This window comes from Suricata suricatta, chromosome 12 (genome assembly GCF_006229205.1).
Source record: "Suricata suricatta isolate VVHF042 chromosome 12, meerkat_22Aug2017_6uvM2_HiC, whole genome shotgun sequence".
NCBI classification, from domain to species: domain Eukaryota; kingdom Metazoa; phylum Chordata; class Mammalia; order Carnivora; family Herpestidae; genus Suricata; species Suricata suricatta.
This window is the reverse complement of record NC_043711.1, coordinates 105,196,752-105,202,266: the sequence shown is the minus strand read 5'-3', so window position 1 is coordinate 105,202,266 and position 5,515 is coordinate 105,196,752.

Genomic DNA, 5,515 nt, shown 5'->3' with positions numbered 1-5,515 from the left:
CGCCGCCGCCCAGACCTAGCGCCGGGAGCCCCGATGCGGCCGGCCGGCCCGCGCTCCGGCAGCTGCTGTAAATTTGTGTATAGCGGTTTCTTACAGAATTTCACACCTTTACCACTCTGATGCTTTTTAAAACAAAAAACTAAAAATATTTCCATTCAAAATTACTGCAATGGGAAAGTGTCTACAAAAGCATATTGCTTTTTCAGATTATAAAGTTATCTTTTCCAGTAACTTGAGTCTAGTCGATTTGGAGGGAATTCCAGTAGACCCTAGAGCCATACTCTCACCTGCATCTCTGTTTCCAGCTGTCCTCACCGTGTAGCGAGCTCTGGGGGAGCCTGCTTTCTGCTCGCTCCCCGGGCTGTCGGCTGCACAAAAGCCCACAAAGGCATTTTCCTTTTGTCCTAAAGAAATTTGAATTGCAAATTTCAACTGGGAAACAAAACATTGCTTAGTTTTGCTCAGTTTTTATATATCACCTTATACATTTTTTTCCAAAAACATGATTAAAAGCAAGTCGCAGTAGAAATTGTTGCATTTTAAATAGCAGTTTATTGAAAAAGCTGTGACCCTTACCAGCCTAAAGTGAGAAGAGAAGCCAATTAAGTGTGCTTTAAAACGGGGGCGGGGCGGGGGGTTACTTTGATTTGAAAAATCAGGAACATTTTGTTTGTGAAACTCGACCCTCTGAGCAGCCCTTCCCAGGTCCCAGGGCAAGTGCACCAGCTCCAGACTGTTCCGCTGCCGGTGGTGCGTTTTAGAGTTTGTCATCGGACAGGGAACAGGATCCGTGTGAGGTCTGAGGTGGAGGCCGGCGGTCGGCTGCAGAGCTGCCCCTCAGGAAGTCGCTGCCTGGGCCGGCGGCCGCCTCCCCAGGCCTCCGCAGGGCCTTCCGGAGCTCGCGCAGGAAAACCTTGCTAATTTATTTGTACAAATACGCTTTGGTAATTTTTTATATTTTCATGAACTTTTGCAAGTGTAAAATTAGTTTCATTCATTCTTTGGAGTTATTCCATTGTACATCACTACAGATTTTTCACTTTCTAGCACAAACGTACAAACGACAAGAAGGCGGAGAACTCAGTGATTTGGAGGGACCCGTGTTCCAGCACCGGAGTGCTGACCGCTCCAACATCTCATGCGACGTGAAGGGTTTTTTACGCGTAAAACAAATTTTTCTAATTTAAGTACACAAATGTAAAAATCAAGTGTGTTTCGTTAGGTTTACTTGATAGGAATTTCTGTAAATTGTATTTTATATTGCAAAGTATTATATCACTGTACATTAAAACCTGGCCCTCCGGAGGTTTTGTTACTTGAAGTAGAATAAACATCTACCGAAGGTTTTCTGCCGCCCTCGTGTCCCTCCTCCCTGGCGGGGGGCCCGGGCTGGACGGGCCCCTCCGAGCTCGCGCCCCACCGCTCAGCCTGCTCGGCCGAGGCTGGAGGCCAGCAGTGCCTCGGGGCGGCCTGGCAGGCGTGGTCTGGGGGTGAGGCGGGGCCGGGGCGGCTGGGGCGGACTGGGTGGCGGGCCGCTGCTGGGGCCGAGGACACAGCGTGGGCCTTGCCCTTGAACTTCAGCGCCCAGCTGCTCCCCAGAAATGCCTGCGGTCTGATGACCCACATCCCAGAAGCTCGCTCCGTCAGCAGGTGCATCCCCGGCCCCGCAGTGGGCAGAGGCAGAAAAAACGTCCGTCCTGAGGACGGTGTCCCGTCACCAATGGCTGAGCCCACGGCACACCAGGGAGGGTCCCGCAGGGGATCCCGGCAGGGGGCAGCACCCTCCTCCCCAGGCCACTGGGGCCTCGGAAGGGTATGCTGAGCCGAGACGGCCCACTAGGCCCACGGAGATGGCCGGCCCGTTTGCCGGGAACCGCAGGGGCCAGCCCAGACCGTGTGGACGGCCGCCATGCTGAGAGCTGGCAGTCGCCGAGAAGGCTGGGTGCCGGGCCCGGGCCTGCGCCCTGCTGTCCGAGGGGGTCTCCCCCAGAGTGTGGGGGACACTGGGCCCCATTTTAAAATTGTCCGTCCTTCGTCTCCTCCCCAGCTGTTTGGCTGCATTTGCTTTCACCCCCGGAGCCTGTGTGTCCCACGCCCCGCAGCACCAGGACACTGCATCCTCTGCCCCCCCCCCCCCCGTCACCCCTCCAGCCTGTGACCACATTTACCCAACGGGGCCCGCTGAGCTGCACACGGGTCTCCGGAAAGCTGAGTAGCAAAGAGTCCGGCTGGAGGACGTGGCCCTCCTTCCCTGAAGGCTCCCCTTCCCTGAATCTTTTCCCCTCTGTTTTTCTTTCACAAAATTGGGATTCTTCACATTTGTGTATCTTTTACTTTTTTCCGTTTGCTTTGTCCTGGGCAATTCCCACAGGCATCAAATATTCATCAAAAGGCATTTTGGGGGCACCTGAGGGCCTCAGTCAGTTAAGCTCTGACTTCGGCTCAGGTCACGATCTCCTGGTTCGTGAGTTCGAGCCCTGCACGGGGCTCTGCTGACAGCACCTGGAGCCTGCTTCGGATTCTGTGTCCCTCTCTCTGCCCCTTCCCTGCTCACACTCTGCCTCTTACAAATGAAAAAAATAAAAAAAAAAAAAATTCCCTCAGGTAATTTTGTATTTTTATATCTTTCCTATTGCTCAAAAGGTTTGTATCCTTTCCTGTAGATGGGAGAGGTCGTAAGTGTCCACCCTGGAGAATACAGGAGCTGAAAGGAGCATATTAAGAAAACGAAGATCCACCGTCTCCTCCCCTGTGAGGTGGCCTTCCAGAAACAACCAGAAACAACCAGTCCTAACAGTATTCCGGCCCGTTCTTCTGCGCACGTGTCACTGAGGCCCAGGGGCGCATTGCTAAGGAAACACATTTAGGAAAACCCCAGACGAACAGAGGCTATTTAGTTTATGTCTGCGAGCTTCACACGAACCTGGAGGCAGGCGGTCCCAGGGGGTCAAGTGGCCTCGGTGTCCTCGACAGCCCGGTCCTCAGGGCTGCAGGAAGGCCGCCCCTGCGGGGGTCACTGCGTCACCTCCCTGCTCTGGGAGGAAGCCCCGCCCCATGTGCTCCCCTGGGGGAAACCTTTGGTTATATCCTGGCCACGCCCTGTCCCATGGCCACCCCTGCTGCAAGGGGAACAAGTCTGGGACCACTAGTGAGACAGAGGAGGGGTCAAGCCAGTGCAGGTCACCACGCCGGGTCAGGAGCCCTCACGCACGCCTTGCGGGTCGGTCGGTCTCTCAGTGACTCTCTGGTGGCTCCACGCCGCCCAGCAGGCCCCCTGCTGGACACAGCCGCCCACGCCATGCGCTACCCACAGGGCAGTGTCCCTCCCACGGGCCAAGGCTGGTTCCGGGGGACAGTCGGGGGCCCTCCGGAGAGCGCGGCGCAGACACAGTGCTGCCCCCGACCAGGCAGCCTGAGGCCCTCGCGAGTTCAGAGCAGTTGTCTGGAACTTGTCTCTGGTTGGTCTCTCCTGTGTGTCCACGCGCGTGATGTCTGACTCATCAGTACTGTGATAGCTGAGGATGCTGTGGCGAAAAGCAGAGAGAAACTCCCATGCTGTTCACTGTCCTGCTTCTTTGTCTTACAATCCACGGAACAGTACTTCTTAAATAAATATTTAAACCCTAAATTAAATATTTAACAGTTAAATCTCCGGGGGCAGCCGGGTGGTTCAGTCAGTGGAACATCCGGCTTGGCTGAGCGTCTGACTCTTGATTTCGGCTCAAGTCATGATCTGGCGTTTCGTGAGATCAAGCCCCGCATAGGGACCTGCACGGGCATCGAGGAGCCTGCTTGGGGTTCTCTCTCCGTGCCTCCCCTGTCCACGTACTCTCTCTCTAGACTAAAAAAAATAAATTTCCGAATACTTACATATCAGTTCCAAAGATACTTAATAAAATCCTCCTAAGCAGCTAGTTAAAGTCACACCTGGAACAAAGGTTTATCAGACTCAGTACCGTCCCCCGTGAGGACGGGGACACACGTCACAGTGACACCGCGACGCTCCGCCCACACCCTCCTGGCTGCAAGTGCTGCGGGCAGACCTGCCGCTTGGTGATCTCTCCTCCTGTGGGCCATCCTGGGCACAGCTCTGACAGAGGACCTTGAAGACAGAGGTACAGGACAGACAGACAGACAGACAGGCGTCAGGGAGGCTGCTCAGGGCACTGGGGCGCAGGATAACGTTGCGGGCAGGCTGTGGTCCACGCCCCACAGGCCAGAGTCCCTCAACTGGGAATGTGCAGGAGGGGGCGTCCTGCTCCGCCAGCCTGGCCCCCAGCACCGCCCCCCGCACAGCCCCAAGCCTGCTCACAGCCACCTTTTAAACCTTGTGTTCCAGGGGCGCCTGGGTGGCTCAGTTAATTAAGCATCTTATTTTGGCTCAGGTCATGATCTCACAGTTCGTGGGTTTGAGCCCCGGGTCAGGCTCTGTGCTGACCGCTAGCTCGGAGCCTGGAGCTGCTTCAGATTCTGTGTCTCCCTCTCTGTGCCTTTCCTCCACTTGCAGTCACTTTCTCTTTCTCTCTCTCTCTCTCTCAAAAAAATTAATGTTAAAAAATGTTTTTAAATTAAAAACATTAACCATACGCTCTAGACAAAGACAACGGCAGAGTGATGCTCCCACCTACCTTCTTACGGAAGATAAACATACTCTTACCATGCAGTCCACAACCGTGCTCCTGGGCATGTCCCCAAAGAGGGAAACCAGCGCTGACATTCATGCAGCGCTATGCACAGTCCCCCAAATTCGGCAGCCACCATGGTGCCTTCAGTGGGTGACGGATACATAAGCCGTGGGTCACCCAGACAGCAGAACGGTACTCAGAACCAGAAGGAAATGAGCTCCAGGCCCTGGGAACACATGGAGGAAACGTGAATTGCAAGTTACTAAGAGAAAAAAGCGGATCAGAGAAGGCTACACGCTTACGATTCCAACTATGTGACATCCTGGGAAAAGTGAAATCCTGGAAATAGAACAATCAGTGGCTTGGGGCGCCTGGGGGCTCAGTCGGTGAAGCGTCCAGCTTCCACTCAGGCATGATCTCACGGTTCATGGGTTCAAGCCCCGCGTCGGGCTCTGGGCTGACAGCTGGTTCAGAGCCTGGAGCCTGCTTTGGATTCTGTGTCTCACTCTCTCTCTGCCCCTCCCCTGCTCGCACTGTCTCTCTCTGTGTCTCAAAAATGAATGGAAAAAAAAAACCATGAAAAAATAATTAAGTTTATTTTAAGAGAGAGAGACAGCACTCATTCAAGTGGGGGAGGAGCAGAGGGAAAATCCCAAGCAGGCTCGGTGCTGTCAGCACAGAACCCTCTGTGGGGGCTTGAACCCATGAGTCATGAGATCATGACCCGAGCTGAAACCAAGAGTTGGAGGCTTCACCAACTGAGCCACCCAGGTGCCCCTTTCTTGGTGCATTAATATAATGAATTACATTGGTTGATTTTCAAGTGCAAACAAAACTTGTATCACCAGAATAATCTCCACTTGGTCATGATGTATGATTCTTTTTTTTTT